Raw genomic sequence first — 21,707 nt, forward strand, 5'->3', positions numbered from 1 at the left:
TAGATCATATTGTCCAATTGCTTCCGGGATATTTCTCTTTATTCCCACAGCAACCACCCAGGTCCATGCAAATACCATCCCCTCTCTGAATGGTTGCTGCCTCTTCTTAATTGGCCTTTCTTTCTTCAATATCTCTGTCTTCTACTCCACTCCCCACAGTGCACCTATGAGAATATGATTAGGACATTCCGCGCTTAAAATCCTTTAGAACCTTCCCATTGCTCTTATGATAAAGTTCAAACTTCAAAACGTAATACTGATTAGACCCTTCATGGTCTGACCTCAGTACACTCAGCAGCCTCATCACTCAGTCTCCGCAAATGTTGTTGTCCAGATATATTGAACTTCCTCCAGTTCTTGGAAATATAACTTTCACATATTATTTCCCTTTTCTGGAATACTCTTCAGTACTCCTCTTTTCTGGTTGGTCTTGTTCATCCTTCTAATCTTAGTTTATTTATCACTTCCTCAAGCAGCCCTTCTTGGATTCTTGAATTAGTTTGCTAAATCCTACTGAAATATGATTTCAACGTTTATGTACTTTTCCTATCATAACTTCATGCTTTATTACTGCTGCTGGTTGTATTAGTTTCCTTTTGCTGCTGTAAAAAATTACCACAAACTTTGTGGGTTAAAACAGCATACATTTATTACATTATAGTTCTGGAGGTCAGCCGTCTAAAATGAGTCAGCAATTCTGTGTTCCTTCTGGAGGGTCTGAGAAAGAATTAATTTCCTTACTTTTTCCTTCTTCTCAAGGCTGCCTACATCCCTTGGCTCAGAACCCTTCCTCCATCTTCAAAACCAATGAGGTAGCATCGTCAAATCTCTCTTTTGGATCTCTGTTTCTGTTATCACATCTTATCTGACTCTCCCTTGCCTCCCTCTTCTAAGCACCCTGATGATTAAACTGGGCTCACCTGGGTAATCCACAATTATCTGTCTCAATAGTCTTAATCACATCTGTAAAGTCCCCCTTGCCATGCAAGTGAATATATTTATAGGTTCTGGGGATTAGGATGCAGACATCTTGTGGGGGGCATTATTCTGCCTACCACACTTGTTTAAATGTCCATTTTTCCTATTAGATTTATGAAATCTTCACTTTATCCCCAGTGCTTATTATGGTGCCTGGCCCATGAGAGGTGCTCAGGACATATTTATCATAAAGAAATAGAGTTCTAGATGCGATTTCATCCATTGATACAGATATAACAAATAGATATAACAAATGTATGTAACACGGAACAGGTATAAATTATGAAATATAATCATAAAACAGCCAAATGTATTAACAAAATAGTCTCTTCTTTTTTTTCACTCTATTGACCCTTTACATTTTTTCATAGGGACTAGTTCTTATCCTGTCCCCGGATGAAAATTCAGGCAGGCATAACTGCTTTTCTGTCCACTTTCAGGTATTAAAACAACCTACAGTGCCTTTAAATTAAAAACAGCTTTAATTCAGTAATTAAAATGCCCCATCTCATGAATATGTGAAAACTCTGGGTTTGCTTTTATGTTGAATCACTTCTCTTCCTCCCCACCCATCTTGTTTACTGAGGTTTCTGACTCTTTTAGAGTTGTAATACAGAAAAGGGAATACAGGTAAGTGAAACAAAACACATTACTTGGCTGAATCTGTGGAGGTGATGTAATTTCAGTACTCTATGAACTCTGCAGATGTCGAAGGCTGACACTCTTGTGTTCATTTTTTTTTTTTTTTTTTTGCAGTACGCGGGCCTCTCACTGTTGTGGCCTCTCCCATTGTGGAGCACAGGCTCCGGACGCGCAGGCTCAGCGGCCATGGCTCACGCGCCCAACCGCTCCGCCACATGTGGGATCTTCCCGAAATGGGGTACGAACCCGTGACCCCCGCATCAGCAGGCGGACTCTCAACCACTGCACCACCAGGGAAGCCCTCTTGTGTTCATTTGTGGAATACTGGGGAGTTTCCCTCCGATTTCTGCCCCAGAGAGCTCTCTTCGATAGCCCCTAGGCTCTTGGAAGTCAGTCTCTACCTTCTGTGCAAGGCCCTTCACCCCTCTAGCTGAGCTGTCTGGGAAGGTTTAGACCACCCTGCTGCAGCTTCCTTGCCTGCGTATTTCCAATATCCTTGGTCCCAAGGATATGCTCATGAATCCACTGTCCCTATAAACTCTGGGGGCACCATTAACGTCTTCAAACCTGTCCTCTCCTCTGCTGCAACAGACCACCTTAGCCAGCTTCTCTTTCACAGACTTCTTATGCCTGGCTCAGACACCTGTCCACTAGGTCCTCTAAATTGAAGGGGTACATATTATGCTCCCTAATTGGTCTTTTTAGAGGTCCTTTGGTGTGTGTGTTTGTATGTGTGTATGGAAGAAGACTTTCAAAAAACACCTCTCTCCAAAACACCTCTTAAAAAAATCTGCCTATGGGTGTAAGAGATTTAGGAGTCATATAGCTGGATCACAGACACCTGTATCTGAAAACCTGCATCACAGTCCAGAGTCTCACTCTTGAATACATGCCCTAGTTGAGTTAAATACTGAGTATTAGCTATGTGCCACTGTACTAAGTCTTGTCTTAGACCAGGTATCCCCAACCCCTGGGCTGCAGACCGGTACTGGTCCATAGCCCGTTAGGAACCAGGCTACACAGCAGGAGGTGAGTGGTGGGCTAGCAAGCGCAGTTTCATCTGCCGCTCCGCATTGCTCCCCACTGCTCGCATTACTGCCTGAACCATCCCCCCCTCCCACCCCTGTCCATGGAAAAATTGTCTTCCACAAAACTGGTCCCTGGTGCCAAAAAGGTTGGGGACCACTGTCTTAGATAACACTTTCAACTCAGTGAGAAAGGCATTAATGTCATCCTCATTCTAAAGATGAAGAAACCAAGACTCACAGAGGTTAAGGAATACGCTAAAGATCACGTTGTTGATAAATAGTGGACCAGAAATTCAAAACAAGGGAGTCCAAATCCAGAACTCATGTCTCCTCATATCACAACATTGGTCACTATTTTTTTAAATAGATCTTTATTGGAGTATAATTTCTTCACAATACTGTGTTAGTTTCTGTTGTACACCAAAGTGAGTCAGCCATATGCATACATATGTCCCATATCGTCTCCCTTTTGAGCCTCCCTCCCATCCTCCCTATCCCACGCCTCTAGGTCATCGCAAAGCACCGAGCCGATCTCCCTGTGCTATGCTGCTGCTTCCCACTAGCTAACTATTTTACATTTGGTAGTGTATATATGTTGATGCCACTCTCACTTCGCCCCAGCTTCCCCCTCCCACCCTGTGTCCTCAGGTCCATTCTCTGTGTCTACATCTTTATTCCTGCCCTGCAACTAAGTTCATCAGTACCATTTTTTTTTTTTTTTACATTCCATATATATGCGTTAGCATAAGGTATTTGTTTTTTTCTTTCTGACTTACTTCACTCTGTATGACAGACCCTAGTTCCATCTACCTCATTACAAATAACTCAATTTCATTTCCTTTTACAGCTGAGTAATATTCCATTGTATATATGTGCCACATCTTCTTTATCCATTCATCTGTTGATGGACACTTAGGTTGCTTCCATGTCTTGGCTATTGTAAATAGTGCTGCAATGAACACTGTGGTACATGTCTCTTTTTGAATTATGTTTTTTTCAGAGTATATGCCCAGTAGTGGGATTGCTGAGTCATATGGTATCTGTCACATTTTTAAAAATTTAAATGCCCATCTTCCCTATCAGGTTGTAACTTCTTTCCTATTTCCTTCACTAACCCCATAGTAATGCTCACCCATGTTTTAACACTGATGTGGTTCTCAGCTTTTTAAGTTCAATGCAAGACGGTATATTGCTTCCCATGCCATGTAGGGGGAGTTATCTTTCCACTTGATAACAATGACAAACAAAAGAAGCAAAGTGAAGTAAACTTAAGAAGAATAAAGATCCCAAATCATAAGATGCTGTCATTACAATATCCAATTGAAAAATAAAGAGAACAGTCCATTATTTTTGTCTGCAAAAGACCAAAACTTGAATTTTATACTCACTTCACAGATGTTCTTGGGTTGTAACCAGATGCTGCATGGAACGTGCTATTTTAATTACTGTAGTGACATAACAGACCATTCTCATGGTCAAACGTCCCTTACTGAGTTTCATCTCACATTTTGGGGTTAAGGAAAGCTACCCTTCCTTGGAGAAGACTTTTATCTTAAACTTAGCTAACTGACTCTACCTTAGCTTTAGTCTCTAGAAGAAGACTGGGAAAACCACAGTCCATGGGCTAACTCTGGCCTACTACTTGTTTTTGTAAACAGTTTTATTGTTACACAGTCCTGTCTATTCGTTTACATTTTTTACATGACCATTTGCATATAAAATGGCAGAGTTGACGAGTTGCTGCAGAGTCTGTATGGCCTACAAAGTCTTAAAATATTTACTTACGATGTGGCTCTTTAAATACAAAAGAGGTGACTAAGGCTTGTTCTAGAAAGCTTAGATTGGCATTTACTTTTATAGAATACCCTCTAAAAAGTACTGCTGCATACTACATTGCCCCGATTATTTATCAAATGAACAAGAGTCACTTTTTAATATTATCCATTATTATTATTATTATTATTATTATTATTATTTTGCGGTACGCGGGCCTCTCACTGTTGTGGCCTCTCCCGTTGCAGAGCACAGGCTCCGGACGCACAGGCTCAGCGGCCATGGCTCACGGGCCTAGCTGCTCCGCGGCATGTGGGATCTTCCTGGACAGGGGCACGAACCCGTGTCCCCTGCATTGGCAGTCGGACTCTCAACCACTGTGCCACCAGGGAAGCCCTATCCATTATCTGTTATCTCCCATATTTTACCTTAGTTTCTTTATGATTTTTTGTTTACATTTTTAGCAATTTAAAATTTACTTTATTTTGCTGTATTGCATGAATCTTCAAAGGCTACCTTAAGTTCTTTTGGACATAAAATGGCATAAAAATAAAATAAAATATCCCATTTTATTATACAAAATTTTTTTTCAAGTTGGCTCAAAGCATTTTTTTCCTGAAAATGAAGTTGAATCTAAATAAATGAATAAGTAAACAAGAAACTTTTAAAAAAAAGCTGTTCTTTTCACAGTGACTTGAATATTTCATTATTTTGTTTTTATGAGATACCTCCATATATGTTTTTCAACTTGATAAGCTTTAGAGGCATTATTTTATTTTTCTCTTAACAGAAAAAGACCAAGAAAATACAATAGTTCATTTTTAATTTTATGCTTTACTTTGTGAGAGGAAGACAGCAATGCATTTACTATAAAGTTGAATAAGATGCAAAATCACTTACCTATTGAAAGTATTACATTTTTAAATTAAAATTTTTTTTTATTTTTTAGTTCTTTATTGATCTTGTGTAGGCAAACAGAATGAAAATTAATGCTTTCCTGTGTCCCTCCATAATAAAAAATGATAAATTGGACATGTGCTCCATTTCATAAAATGTCATTTATTTAGAATATATGCTTCTATTATGGAAACAATGGCTGGATGTTATACATTACATATATGTGTGTGTGTGTGTGTGTGTGTGTGTGCATATATATATACATACACACATATATATATAAATCCACGTAAGTGGAAACCAATATGGATAATATTACATTGACCTAATTGAATGCTCCCATTTTGCCTAATACACTATTCTCTTAGCAAATCTTAGACCCCTCTTTTTTCTTTAATTGTTCTCAATCCAAAACTTTCAATATTTCTAAAAAATTATTTCATTTATAGGATTAAAATATATATCACAGATAATATATTAACAGGTCACATTAAAAAGAATTCTAGAGAGGGCAGACAGCAGAAGCAAGAAGAACTACAATCCTGCAGCCTGTGGAACAAAAACCACATTCACAGAAAGATAGACAAGATGGAAAGGCAGAGGGCTATGTACCAGATGAAGGAACAAGATAAAACCCCAGAAAAACATCTAAATGAAGTGGAGATAGGCAACCTTCCAGAAAAAGAATTCAGAATAATGACAGTGAAGATGATCTAGGACCTCAGAAAAAGAAAGCAGGCAAAGATCGAGAGGATGCAAGAAATGTTTAACAAAGATCTAGAAGAATTAAAGAACAAACAAACAGAGATGAACAATACAATAACTGAAATGAAAACTACACTAGAAGGAATGAATAGCAGAATAACTGAGAAGAACGGATAAGTGACCTGGAAGACAGAATGGTGGAATTCACTGCTGTAGAACAGAATAAAGAAAAAAGAATGAAAAGAAATGAAGACAGCCTAAGAGACCTCTGGACAACACTAAATGCAACAACGTTCGCATTACAGGGGTCCCAGAAGGAGAAGAGAGAGAGAAAGGACGAGAGAAAATATTTGAAGAGATTTTAGTCGAAAACTTCCCTAACACTGGAAAGGAAATAACCACCCAAGTCCAAGAAGCGCAGAGAGTCCCACACAGGATAAACCCAAGGAGAAACACGTCAAGACACATAGTAATCAAATTAGCAAAAATTAAAGACAAAGAAAAATTATTGAAAGCAGCAAGGGAAAAATGACAAATAACATACAAGGGAACTCCCATAAGGTTAACAACTGATTTCTCAGCAGAAACTCTACAAGCCAGAAGGGAATGGAATGATATACGTAAAGTTATGAAAGGAAAGAATGTACAACCAAGATTATTCTACCTGGCAAGGATCTATTCAGATTTGATGGAGAAATCAAAAGTTTTACAGACAACCGAAAGCTAAGAGAATTCAGCAACACCAAACCAGCTCTACAACAAATGCTAAAGGAACTTCTCTCAGTGGGAAACACAAGAGAAGAAAAGGACCTACAAAAACAAACCCAAAACAATTAAGAAAATGGTAATAGGAAGATACATATCGATAATTACCTTAAACATGAATGGATTAAATGCTCCAACCAAAAGACACAGGCTTGCTGAATGGATACAAAAACAAGACCCATATATATGCTGTCTACAAGAGACACAGTTCAGACCTAGGGACACATGCAGACTGAAAGTGAGGGGATGGGAAAACATATCCGATGCAATGGAAATCAAAAGAAAGCTGGAGTAGCAATACTCATATCAGATAAAATAGACTTTAAAATGAAGAATGTTACAAGAGACAAGGAAGGACACTACATAATAATGATCAAAGGATCAATTCAAGAAGAAGATATAACAATTTTGAATATATATGCACCCAACATAGGAGCACCTCAATACATAAGGAAACTACTAACAGCTATAAAAGAGGAAATTGACAGTAACACAATAATAGTGGGGGAATTTAACACCTCACTTACACCAATGGACAGATCATACAAACAGAAAATTAATAAGGAAACATAAGCTTTAAATGACATGATAGAATAGATTTAATTGACATTTATAGGACATGCCATCCAAAAACAGCAGATTACACTTTCTTGCCAAGTGCACATGCAATATTCTCCAGGATAGATCACATCCTGGGTCACAAATCAAGCCTCAGTAAATTTAAGAAAACTAAAATCATATCAGGCATCTTTTCTGACCACAATGCTGTGAGATAAGAAGTCAGTTACAGGGGGAAAAAATGTAAAAAAACACAAACATAAAGTGGCTAAAAAATATGTTACTAAATAACCAAGAGATCACTGAGGAATTAAAGAGGAAATAAAAAAATACCTATAGACAAATGGCAATGAAAACACAACGATTCAAAATCTATGGGATGCAGCAAAAGCAGTTCTAACAGGGAAGTTTATAGCAGTAGAAGCCTACCTCAAGAAACAAGAAAAATCTCAAATAAACAACCTAACCTTACACGTAAAGGAACTAGAGAAAGAAGAACAAACAAAATCCAAAGTTAGTAGAAGGAAAGAAATCATGAAGATCAGAGCAGAAGTAAATGAAATAGAAACAAAGGAAACAATAGCAAAGATCAATACAACTAAAAGCTGGTTCTTTGAGAAGATAAATAAAATTGATAAACCATTAGCCAGACTCATCAAGAAAAAGAGGGAGAGGACTCAAATCAATAAAATTAGAAATGAAAAAGGAGAAGTTACAACAGTGCAGAAATACAAAGCATCCTAAGAGACTACTACAAGCAACTCCAAGCCAATAAAATGGACAACCTGGAAGAAATGGACAAATTCTTAGAAAGGAATAACCTTCCAAGACTGAACCATGAAGAAACAGAAAATATGAATGGACCAATCACAAGTAATGAAATTGAAACCGTGATTAAAAATGTTCCAACAAACAAAAGTCCAGGACCTGAAGGCCTTCACAGGTGTATTCTATCAAACATTTAGAGAAGAGCTAACACCCATCCTTCTCAAAGTCTTCCAAAAAATTGCAGAGGAAGGAACACTCCCAAACTCATTCTATGAGGCCACCAGACCCTGATATCAAAACCAGACAAAGATACTACAAAAAAAAAGAAAAAATACAGACCAATATCACTGATGAATATAGATGCCTAAATCCCCAACAAAATACTAGCAAATAGAATCCACCAACACATTAAAAGGATAATACACCATGATCAAGTGGGATTTATCCCAGTGATGCAAGGATTCTTCAATATACACAAATCAATCAATGTGATACACCATATTAACATATTGAAGAATAAAAACCATATGATCATCTCAATAGATGAAGAAAAAGCTTTTGACAAAATTCAACACCCATTATTGATAAAAACTCTCCAAAAAGTGGGCATAGAGGGAACCTACCTCAACATAATGAAGGCCATATACGACAAACCCACAGCAAACATCATTCTCAATGGTGAAAAACTGAAAGCAATTCCTCTAAGATCAGTAACAAGACAAGGATGTCCACTCTCACCACTATTATTCAAAATACTTTTGGAAGTCCTAGCCACGGCAATCAGAAAAGAAAAAGAAATAAAATGAATACAAATTGGAAAAGAAGTAAAACTGTGACTGTTTGCAGATGACATGATATTATACATAGAGAATCCTAAAGATGCCACCAGAAAACTACTACTGCTAACCAATGAATTTGGTAAAATTGCAAGATACAAAATCAATGCACAGAAATCTCTTGCATCCCTATATACTAATGATGAAAAATCTGAAAGAGAAATTAAGGAAATACTCCCATTTACCAGTGCAACAAAAAGAATAAAATACCTAGGAATAAACCTACCTAGGGAGACAAAAGACCTGTATGCAGAAAACTATAAGATACTGATGAAAGATTAAAGATGATACCAACAGATGGAGAGATATACCATGTTCTTGGATTGGAAGAATCAATATTGTGAAAATGACTATACTACCCAAAGCAATCTACAGATTCAATGCAATCCCTATCAAATTACCAATGGCATTTTTTATAGAACTAGAACAAAAAATCTTAAAATTTGTATGGAGATGCAAAAGACCCCGAATAGCAAAAGCAGTCTTGAGGGAAAAAAACGGAGCTGGACGAATCAGATTCCCTGACTTCAGACTATACTACAAAGCTACAGTAATCAAGACAATATGGTACTGGCACAAAAACAGAAATATAGATCAATGGAACAGGATAGAAAGCCCAGAGATAAACCCACGCACCTATGGTCAACTAATCTATGACAAAGAAGGCGAGGATATACAATGAAGAAAAGACAGTCTCTTCAAGAAGTGGTGCTTGGAGAACTGGACAGCTACATGTAAAAGAATGAAATTAGAACACTCCCTAACAGCATACACAAACATAAACTCACAATGGATTAGAGACCTAATGGTAAGACCAGACACTATAAAACTCTTAGAGGAAAACATAGGAAGAACACTGTTTGATATAAATCACAGAAAGTTCTTTTTTGATCCACCTCCTAGAGTAATGGAAATAAAAACAAAAATAAACAAATGGGACCTAATGAAACTTCAAAGCTTTTGCACTGCCAAGGAAACCATAAACAAGATGAAAAGACAATCCTCAGAATAGAAGAAAATATTTGCAAACAAATCAATAGACAAAGGATTAATTCCAAAATATATAAATAGCTCATGCAGCTCAATATTAAAAAAAAAAAAACACAATCTAATCCAAAAATGGGCAGAAAACCTAAATAGACATTTCTCCAAAGAAGACATATAGATGGGCAAGAAGCACATGAAAAGCTGCTCAACATCACTAATTATTAGAGAAATGCAAATCAAAACTACAACGAGGTATCACCTCACACCATTTAGAATGGGCATCATCAGAAAATCCACAAACAACAAATGCTGGAGAGGGTGTGGAGAAAAGGGAACCCTCTTGCACTGTTGGTGGGAATGTAAATTGATATAGCCACTGTGGAGAACAGTATGCAAGGTTCCTTAAAAAACTAAAAATAAAATTATCATATGACTCAGCAATCCCACTACTAGGCATATACCCAAAGAAAACCATAATTCAAAAAGACACATGCACCCCAATGTTCATTGCAGCACTATTTACAATAGCCGGGTCATGGAAACAACCTAAATGCCCATCGACAGAGGAATGGATAAAGAAGAGGTGGTACATATATACAATGGAACATTACTCAGCCATAAAAAGGAATGAAACTGGGTCATTTGTAGAGACGTGGATGAATCTAGAGACTGTCATACAGAGTGAAGTAAGTCAGAAAGAGAAAAACAAATATCGTATATTAACGCATATATGTGGAACCTAGAAAAATGGTACAGATGAACTGGTTTGCAGGGCAGAAATTGAGACACAGTTGTAGAGAACAAACGTATGGACACCAAGCGGGGAAAGTGGCGGGGGGTGGGGATGGTGGTGTGATGAATTGGGAGATTGGGACTGACATGTATACACTGATGTGTATAAAATGGATGACTAATCAGAAACTGCTGTATAAAAAAATAAAATTAAAATTAAAAAAAAATTTCTATCTTAACTTTTAAGCAACTCTAGGTCATATGCTCTCTGACTCTATACTAAGAGGCCTTTTACAATTTTTTCAGTGACCTTTTGGTTATTAATATATGGCAAGTATTTGGAAAGAAAATATAAATGCCAGGACTATATTCCATGTACTCTTCTTCAGTTTGGAGCTTAAAGTCGGATAATTCTATACTGCATTTTCCAATTAAAAAAATGAACTAGACTTACTGTGGTGATAATTTTGCAATACATACCAATATCGACTCATTATGTTGTATGCCTGAAATTAAAATATGTCAATTATAATTTTATTTAAAAAGTGGAGCATCTGTCTATATGGATTTTGTTATGTTGCCAGTCAAATCATATCCCTCAGATATATGGTGTTATAAAATGTACAACTATGTCTCTCCTCCTTCCTGTTTTCTGCCAGATTTAATGGAGATTCTTTTGTATTTTGCTTTTGAATTGAAAAACAAAAATTACCACACTTAAACTCCCAGGGGCTAGCTTTTGAGAGTCCACATTTAGAGACATTGTAAAAAGTTACTTTTACTCTGTGGGCTCAGAGCCTAGGTATGCCTGATTCAAAGAAAACTGAAACAACAACAAAGGCTCAAACTTCCTGGTTAGTTTAATAACATATCATTATAAATATTCAGTCAGTGGCTTTAGGGAAACCCTTGTCTTGTCAACAGGAGCTGCAAGATTTGATGGCTCTGCCAGAAAGTACTGGGAGGAGTTGTTATTTGTTATTTTGTACACACCACGGATCCTGTGTGTTTTTATATATTTACTTATTTATTGTACTGTGGGATTAAAACAGAGTGAACCATAAAGGTTTTCTAGAAATTATTTTAAAGTTTTGCAGTTTAAAAGATGGTTATTTATTTATCCAAATAATAAATATGCCAATCTTTGGTTATACAAGATTGGATCAAGGAATGCCCAAATAAGATCAGAAAACTAATTTTAAGTCATGTTTTTAGCTTGTTCAGAAGAGTCTAACATTGAACTGAATTATGTTCCTGAAATCCATACCTAAAATGTTCATTAATGTTCTTGTTCAACATCACTGTAATGGATAAGATTCTTTGTCCTTCAAATTCTTACTTACATTAGACTTCACTGTGGCATCCATAAATAAGAAAAAATAACAAAATAGAGTGGGCAGTTTGATTTAAGGGGAAAAGTCTTTAAACGAATCTTTGGTTTGCCTGCTTTTGCTACCTCATTAATTCTAAATGGTGTCAGTCAGTTGCGTCTAATAGCTGTGAGTGTTACTACCATGGTCAGTTCCAAATTATAGTATTGATTAATTGATTGTCTTCTTCCAGTTTTGAATTATATGAGTGCTGGCTCAGGCAGCTTGGCTTAGGGCCCAAACCTTATTTTCAATGGAAGGCAACAAGGAATTTCACTGTTTCACTGCTGTGGTTAAGTGGATGCTCAGAAAACCAAAAGCTTTGGAAAGGCAATTGGACAAAAAAGTAATGTACTAAATATAAAAATATGTACTTATTGATGGTCTTTCTCCAACCTAGAGAAACAAGCAGGAAGAGAGTAAGTCAAAAATTCATCATTTCTCAACCTCAGACTTCCCAAACAGTCTTGAAACAACTGACTGGGGGATGAGAGTAAGAGGGTAGAAAGATGGTCAAGAATGATAACAAGCCAGCATTTGCACCTGCGGAATTAAGTCCATTCAGGAGAAGTGTGGTGATTGTGGTACTTTCAAACCAAGTACAACTTAAAGTGGATTATGGCCTTGGCTACATCATAGGTACAGCTATCCAGGAAAGCTTAAAAAGTACCTGCCACATTGTGGCACCACCAGGGCAGTGGTGCCATGTTCTTAGAATAATATAAACATTACCAAGTTGAAAGACAATACATGAGGCACTCATTTTGTGTTAACTTTCTGCTTTAAGGAGAAACATAAAATGGATGGGTGTATTTGTCATTGATTCTTGTGGAAAGGGAAAAGCTAAATGGGGCACTGAGAAGTTAATAACTTTCACAGATCCATAGCTTTGCGTTTGTTTGCTGCCAGATCAATTCCCTTTCCCTACAAAATCTGAAGGGAAAATTGGTATGGAATGGAGTAACTCTGATTATAAAATTATATTCACATTAAGATGTATTTATAACTATTATTGGTCTTTCTTTTCAATATGAACACAATTATACTTGATTTCACAGAGAATTAGAAAGAAGAACCTTCATGGACATATATACACTACCAAATGTAAGACAGATAGCTAGTGGGAAGCAGCCGCATAGCACAGGGAGATCAGCTCGGTGCTTTGTGACCACCTAGAGGGGTGGGATAGGGAGGGTGGGAGGGAGATGCAAGAGGGAGGAGATATGGGGATATATGTATATGTATAGCTGATTCACTTTGTTATACAGCAGAAACACACCATTATAAAGCAATTATACTCCAATAAAGATGTTAAAAAAGTAAAGTAAAAAGAAAAAAATAAAGAAAGAAGAACATTTCTTCCTCAAGTAAAGGGAGTGATCCTGAAAAGAAAGGAAAATGATTCCAGGGGTCCTAAATTGTAAAGCTTTAAAATCAATGTTTAGACAAGACTGGTAAATGGAAATTTATAAGTAGAGAAACAATTGTGAATATATGGAAAGCATGTATCACAAAGTCAAATACGCTGATGAAAATTAGAATTTTGTGGAAGTATTTGCTATAAGAAAGGGGAGAGAGACCGCAAGTAAATGTGTCAATGAGGAGAAATTCATCTTCTATAAGTGGTACTAAATTCAAGATTATTAATGATTATACATATATGAAAAAATCCTTAATAGAAGCAATGATGTAAGAGCCTCTTGGCATAGATCCTATAATGAAAGTTCATAGAATAAATATGCATAAAATATAAAAGTATATTAACTTTTCATGGCTGTCTCAATGATCTGTAGCAAAAATAAGGCTAGAGCTGGGAAAGTCACATATTCATTACTTAACAAATATTATTATAGGTTACACCATTTGATAGGTGCTAAGGATACTTTTCAGGGGGGATAAAAACAAACAGCATGCTTTAAGGGTGAACTCACACCATGTATGATATTATAAATCTAGTGTATTAGCAACTTGAAACAATAAATGCATATCTTAGTAAACTTAAGTATTTAGGTGTTAACTTAAGTATAAAACTATATCCTTAGCCCCTTGTGGGCAGGATTCAAATATAATTCATCCTGGTATACTTCTTAGCACCCAGCACAGAAACCCTAGCACAAAATGGGTAGTCCACAGATATTATTTGAAAGAAAGAATGCATTAGAATATAGCCTTTGAAATAACTTCCTCTCCAAAGCAATAAATAGTTTCCTTAAAGAAACATAGCAATAGTCATTAATAAAATATTATCAAATTTCAAGTGCTTGTCATCCAAAGCACATAAATGTAGCTACTTTTCCCTCTCCCCCATGTCCTTTCCTCACCTGAATAAATCTGATTCACCCTTAGAGTCAGACATCATGTTACTTCCTGAATAAGTGGTTCCTCACCTATCTGGACTAGATTAAGCAACCTTAACATGATCTCCAGTACTTCCCATATTTGGGAACTCTCCTGTAACTGTTTATTTAATTGACTATCCATCTTAGATAATGTCTGTCTTATCCCCCATTTGTGTCCCCTAGGCTCTAGCAAAGAGTTTCATACAGACAACTACCTGTTTTTTTTCCAGATAGTATCATTCCTGACCTTTCTTTTCCATACCCCACATCTGGTTTGCTGGCAAATCCAAGTAGCTCTACTTTCAAAGCAATGCCTATCTAGAATTCAACCATTCCTCCCACTCCCAAAGCCTAACTTGGTCCAACTCTTGCCTGCATTATTGCAAGAGCCTCTGTGCTAGTATACCCGCCACTTCCCCTGTTTCAATTAGTTAGTTCTCAACCCAGAAGCCAGAAAGATCATCTTAAAATATAAGACTAAACATGTCATTTTTCTGTTCAAAACCTTCAGTGAGATATCATCTCATATAGAACAAAAGTCAAAGTTCTTACTAGGAGATATGAGGGTCTTCCTTTCTTATCACTTCAGCTATGCTGGCCTTCTTGCTGTTGCTCAGTTCAAGTAAGCTTCCCCCCAGCAAGCAGGTATAGCAGGTGTAGCCGTTATACCTCCTATTTCCCCTGTCTAGAATGATCTTCTGCCAGTATCTACATGACTAACTCCTCTACTTTCTTGAGAGTTTTACTCAGAAATCATCTCTCAGTCCAAAATTTCTAAAATTTCAATATTCTCCTGACCTGATACTTTAATTTTCCTTCCCTGCTTTTGTTTTCCTATTAGTGCTGATTCTGAGTCTGATATTCAGCAGGTAGAGTAAACTTCCCTTCTGAGAGGCCTCATGTCTATTTGATGAGTAGGTACTCATTTATGCTGGTTGTTAAATATTTTAAACCTCACTCCTGCTCTTTACTATCTAATATACTCTATGCCTCAATTATTTCTCTTTACCATCTACCTCCCCTACTCTAACATAAAATATTTTTGTTCAACACTGTATCACCAGCATCTGGAGCACCTGGTCTACTGTAAGGTACTCTAGCTGTATGCCCCAATTTTCGCCTATGCATGTTTCTACCTTAAAAGGTACTATAAAACATTGTTACACTTATTTCTTTCATGTTGTCTCTGCAGTAAGTCATAAACTGCTTGAGGGCAGGTTTCACTTTTTCTTTTCATCTTTGTATTTCAATCATCTAGGGCACTGACTGGTTAATAAATATTCAGTGAATAGAAGAAAGAAGAAATGACTTTGTGCATACCCACAATTACTCATGTAAGATAAATTATTACAACTGTTTTTATTTATTACGCCTACCTACTTTTTAAAAAATAAATTTATTTATTTTTATTTATTTACTTTTGGCTGTGTTGGGTCTCTGTTGCTGTGTGCGGGCTTTCTCTAGTTGCGGGGAGTGGGGGCTACTCTTCGTTGTGGTGCACGGGCTTCTCATTGTGGTGGTTTCTCTTGCTGTGGTGCACAGGCTCTAGGCACGTGGGCTTCAGTAGTTGTGGCTCGCGAGCTCTAGAGCACAGGCTCAGTAGTTGTGGCACATGGGCTTAGTTTCTCCGTGGCATGTGGCATCTTCCCAGACCAGGGCTCAAACCCGTGTTCCCTGCACTGGCAGGCAGATTCTTAACCACTGCGCCACTGGGGAAGTCCCATGCCTACCTACTTTCAATGAAGATAATATTATGTATATAAACTTAGATTGGTACAAATATAACCTTGTAAATTTTATAGGTCTAATGTATAAAAATTTATCTGTCTCAAGGATTTTTAGGAGCACAACCCTGTGCTCGAGGAGAAAACATTATATAGACAATCTTTTTTTGACATTTCTATGGTTTTAAATTGCAGTAACATGAAAATCTCAAGTAAACTGTAGACAGCTTTCTCAAACCAAAGATATTACATAGGAAATTTCATAATTCCATTCTATAACTACAGGCGATTTCTGATCTTTTAAAATATGATTTAAAAAATATGATTCTGCATAGGAAAATCTGGGATCAGATTCAAAAGTTTTTTTTTTTTTTTTTTTAAAGTTTGGAACCCCTTCATGTGCTCGTTTTTTTTTAAAAATGAGATTTTTATAAAAAGTATCTTTAGGCCATCCACCACCAAAACAATTAACCCCTAAAATATTTTTTAATAAATTATATAAGATCATACAAGGCATGTTTATCAAATGTACAAAAGATTGTCTTAACAATTCTTATAAACTTAGGACTCAAAACGATACTTACTGCCCATTTTACAGAACACTCCCCTCCTTATATGACCCTGTTTTGTTACTTCCCTTCCTATACATTGCCCCTGACCCAGGCAACTATCCCCCTGTTCAACGTAGTCCATTCTAGGCACTCCTGTCTTCATCCCATTGAATGGTTGAGAAATAGGTCAGGTACTAGCACAAACTTGCATAATTTAGAAATACAGAGCCAAATGCAATGGGTGTAGTTTAGTTACCAGATCCTGGAGATCTCAAAAAAAAAAAACAAAACACACAAAACAAACAAACAAAACAACCTCACAGCCTTTTATACATCATTCTTGAACTTAACTTCTGGGTAATCCTTTATAACTGAGTCTCCAAGCCCATTCCTTTGGACAGCAGATGTCAGCTATCAGGCACCAAAATTTAGTATTTCAGACAACCTCAAAATGCTACCCTGATATTTCATTACCCATCTTTCTACAGCCTATAAACAGGAAAATAGTGGAAGAAAATGAGACAGTTAAATGTGAACACAGGGATTTGACACCTAAGAAGTTTCTCAGTGTACTACTGTGATTGTTCTAGTTCTACACTTGAACACCTACAATTGAATTTGATTAAAATTATTCAGTTTATTTATTCAGTCATTTATTTATAGAGAGGGGCATCTAAATTTGCATAAATATAATGTTGGACGATTTGACCATTAAGTTCACTGGGAGTTACAAGTCAACCTCTATTTACAGCTCTACTCAGCTGTTAAATACCATTCATTTTCTCCTAACCTTCTTTACTTAGGGAATTTTTTCCTTCTTGTCTTAAGTATATATATTCTCCTAAAGACTACCCTCATTTGGAGAAAAAAACTGTAAGGCAGGATTTTTTTTTTTTTTTTTTGCGGTACGCACAGGCTCAGCGGCCATGGCTGATGGGCCCAGGCGCTCCACGGCATGTGGGATCTTTCTGGACCGGAGCACGAACCCGTGTCCCCTGCATTGGCAGGTGGACTCTCAACCACTGCACCACCAGGGAAGCCCAAGACTTTATCTTCTAAGAGCAACTTAAAGTTCACAGCAAAATTGAAGGGACCTAACCATTTTCAGCTTCTGTTTCTAGATTTTTCTAGATATTTCTAAATATTTATCTTTTATTTCTAGAAGAGAATTGATGAATATGACCAAAACGAGAAGATTTATACTTTATATTGATTAATATATAGCATTTTTAGGGAGAAATACGCTATAATCTGTATAACTATCTTATAATTTATTTTATACTACTTGTTTTATTTTTAGTCATTATGAACTAAATTTAGACTTAAAATCTTTTTTTTTAATCATCATCACTTTCTTGAGCAACTCAAATAACCCAAACTAGTAATGTTTTTGATGTTTATGGTGATGATGATAGCAAATATGTTTAATCCTGTCAATGTTGACTGAAACATGATAAAAATAATCTGATTTAAAAACAGGTGTGAACCCCTTATTTATAGTAGTCCACGTGAAAAACAGCATTAGGCTTTAGTTGTTTCATTAGGGCAACTGAAATCATGCAAAAGGCACAGTTAATTTAAAAAGCCAAAAGCACAATGGTCAGATCAAGAGATTATAGTGTTTCCTCGTACTTATGGTAGCACCCAGGTAACGTGTGTCACATTGTGTTTAATTCTAGGCATCAACCTGAAACATTTTATTGATATGCTAGGAGAAGGTATCACAGGATGAAATATCTGAAACTCACGTCGTAAAAGGAATGGATGAAGTAGGTATGGATATTTTACACAGAAAACAGAACATTAAAGGAAGAAATAAAGACAGGTATATTTTTGCATCAATATGAAGAAGACTTTTCTTGCAGTTGGAGCTACCCAGTAATGAAAATGAGGTTTATGTATAGTTTTAATCACTGACTGGCTGACTGTGTGTCATGGGGAAGTTTCCTACGGAGTAGGAGACTGAATTATGTGAACTTCCCTCATCTTTGTCTCAATTTTTCTTTCCTTTTTTTTTTTTCTTTTTTTCTTTTTAATTCAAAAGATAATATGGTTTTCAATGCATAGTGAAAAAAACAAAACAAAACAAAAACAAACCTGAGTCACAGATATTCTACCAAATATCTTTTTGATCTTGGGCAGCCCATTTTTCTTCTCTGGGTCTAAATTTAACATGTACAAAGCATGGCCTGGAGTCTTTAAAGTATATTTTAGTTCTGATGTTCTCTAACCATACAAATGTAGACATTGAATTAAACTCTAAGTCTATTCATGGTGCAGAATCACTACAATTATGGAGCTGGAAAGCAGTTAGAGCTGGAAAGCATTTCGTCAACCCCCATACACACCATTAGATTATACATATCATAGTTCCTAAATTGTCCTGCTAGTAAATCCTTGGAATAAGTCTTTCTTTTTAATGCTATGTGTATAATATGAACATTTTGGTTATTACCACTGAATAAAAAAAGTAACTCTCTCAAGCAGAAATGCCCAGAAAACATCCTGCCCTGCTGAGCTTTCTTCTTCTGGCCATACAGTCTGCATACACAATTAACCTTCCCTTAATTAGATTAACTTGTTTTCTATCTGAGACTGTCAAGTTAATACTGTAATCAAAAAACTATAATAGAGACCTGAATATGTCCCTGCTGTGTATAATGTTAATTACTTCTTCACTCAGAATAACTGAAATCAGGCTCACTTAATGGGATGCCTTAGTTAGCAGATCTGCTTTATTTCTCTAAAATAGCGCTAGTCAGAACTTTATAAACAACTCTTAAAATCACCTAAAAAAAACATAGTATTTCTGACTTTCTTAATTGATGCAATTCCAAGAATTGACTAAAATTGCAGAAGGTTACTACTAGTTATATGAAAATATTTATAGGCATTGGCATTGGTCCTTATATTAAAACATGATACGGCACGGCAAATATTCAAATGTTATCATTAACAAGAAACTAAATTGCACTTGCCAAAATTAGCACAACATTTGGATATAGAACCCACAGTAATATCAGGTTCACCCCACATATCTGTGCATTTCCAAATTCAGACATTTTAACAGTTTCTTGCTAGCGTTAGCTTGATCCAACTATGAAAAGTGACACAATTACATGAAGAAGAAAGCTCATCTAACCAAATTGACTAAACTTGGTCAATGGCCCTAAGGCAAAGTGTTTTAAACCTTTAATTACAGAATAGTGTATTTATCATTAACAGTATTTTATATATCTCATAATGTTCTCAATCAATCACTTATTAAGTATCCATGATGTCAAGGCAGTCTTTCAGCCACTGTGAGGAGTATAAACATGAGTAAAAAGACACAGACGCTCCTTTCAAAAAGTTTACAACCCAGGCACTTAAGGAGGAACTAGCAGGAGAGTGGAAGCCTCGTGCTTTTGCCATCTAATAAGACGGTTTTAGTTCTCTCAACTCAGAGCAATCAAGGACCATGTCAAAACATAGTGGCCTTGTTGTCTCTGGAGTTCTACTGGGTTAGAATTCTGATACTACTACCACTTGTACGACATTGGGTAAGATATTTAGTTTCTCCAATTCTCAGGTCCTTCATCCTAACGGGGAGATAATTAGAGTACTAACCTCAGAAGTATAATGTGAAAAGTAAATGAAATAGGTGTGCAAATTGCTTTGCACATAATATGCATAGCAAAAACAAAGGTTAAATATATTTAAGGGATAAGAGATACATTAAATAAGAAAGCTGTCTTTTCTTTGGCAAGATTAAGAAGTTAAATATTTTGCAAAGTATTGGATTTAGATGCCTGCAATCAAGACTGATTATATAACATTCACAGACTAGAAAGGGAAATAAGAATTTCTAACACAGTGCCCTGAAACACCACTGTGAGTGAGCTGGTGGTGTTAGATAAATAAAGGGGAAGACAATTTGGTAAATACTGATCAAATATAATGCCCTAAAGAAAGTGTACTGGGCTTCACCTTATAATAGAATTGATTTGTCCTGAAGAAGCAATGTCATAAATGGAGGTATATTTGAAATACTTCGGTCGGCACTAGATCAGACAGCAGTAGAACTTAAAAGAAAATAGGAACATCACTTCTATTATTAGTTTTATGAGAATAAGTAACTTGGATTTCCAAACAACTGGTTTTTAAATTAACTCTGGAATATAACACGCTCAGAAGATGGGAACTGATCTATACAAATTGCTGAACCATAAAAGCAGAATTATTAGTATCATAAGAGAGTCATGAACAAAGACACATGGGAGTTCAGAAGAATAAGACATCATTTTGACGGGGAGTATCCAAGAAAGCTTTAGGGTAAAAGTGAGCTGAATCTTAATGTATAAAATAGAAACAATGAGGAACCAAAGGGGAAATAGGCTGAAAGCCTGAAATTAAATTTCCTACCATCTCCATCTCACATTTGTTTGTTTAATCCTCATCTTATTTGACTTCAATGGCATCTTGGTTTCTGAAGGATCTTTGTGTACCTTTTCTATATACAGATACATGCTTTTCCTTCGATTCATAAGAAGTATCAACCCCAAAATGAAGTTAAAAGGAAATATGGGACATGGCATCCTGTCCTTTAAATTGGGAATACAACATTTTTAGCAGATAAGAGTATTTGAGCATGCTAAGGAACTTCTAAACTTTGTATACTTCATTTAACAAATTTGCATTTAGAAACATCAATTAAAAACCATTAAGTTTATTTTATAAGTCATAACATATTTATACTAGATAATAGTTTTAAGTGGTGAGCCAACAGATCAAATATCTTAGCAAGCATAGGAATTATTTATTTCAAAGAATTATAATTTTAAGATTAGACGCACACTGAAGCTTCAATGAAAAAAGGTACCTGGTAGAGAATTTTATCAAAAAGTATTATGATAGATGAATGATTATATTAGAGAGAGGATATGTAAGGTAACAAAGCTGTGTTAATAGCAAAGTTTTGTTGGAAAGTAGTGAAAATTGATAACCTGCAGTTGTTTAACAGAGATTAGACAGTTAAAATTTTGTTAATCTATTTGCTAATTTGTTTTCTCACT

General features: G+C 36.1%; 1 protein-coding gene across 1 annotated transcript in view; it reads right to left on the minus strand.

The window, feature by feature from the left end:
- PTPRD (protein tyrosine phosphatase receptor type D) overlaps positions 1-21,707 on the minus strand; it is a 1,004,024-nt gene that overhangs the window by 791,145 nt on the left and 191,172 nt on the right. The gene's annotated exons all lie outside the window — the stretch shown is intronic.

Source organism: Neophocaena asiaeorientalis, unplaced genomic scaffold (genome assembly GCF_003031525.2).
Source record: "Neophocaena asiaeorientalis asiaeorientalis breed wild unplaced genomic scaffold, Neophocaena_asiaeorientalis_V1.1 scaffold256, whole genome shotgun sequence".
Taxonomy (NCBI): domain Eukaryota; kingdom Metazoa; phylum Chordata; class Mammalia; order Artiodactyla; family Phocoenidae; genus Neophocaena; species Neophocaena asiaeorientalis.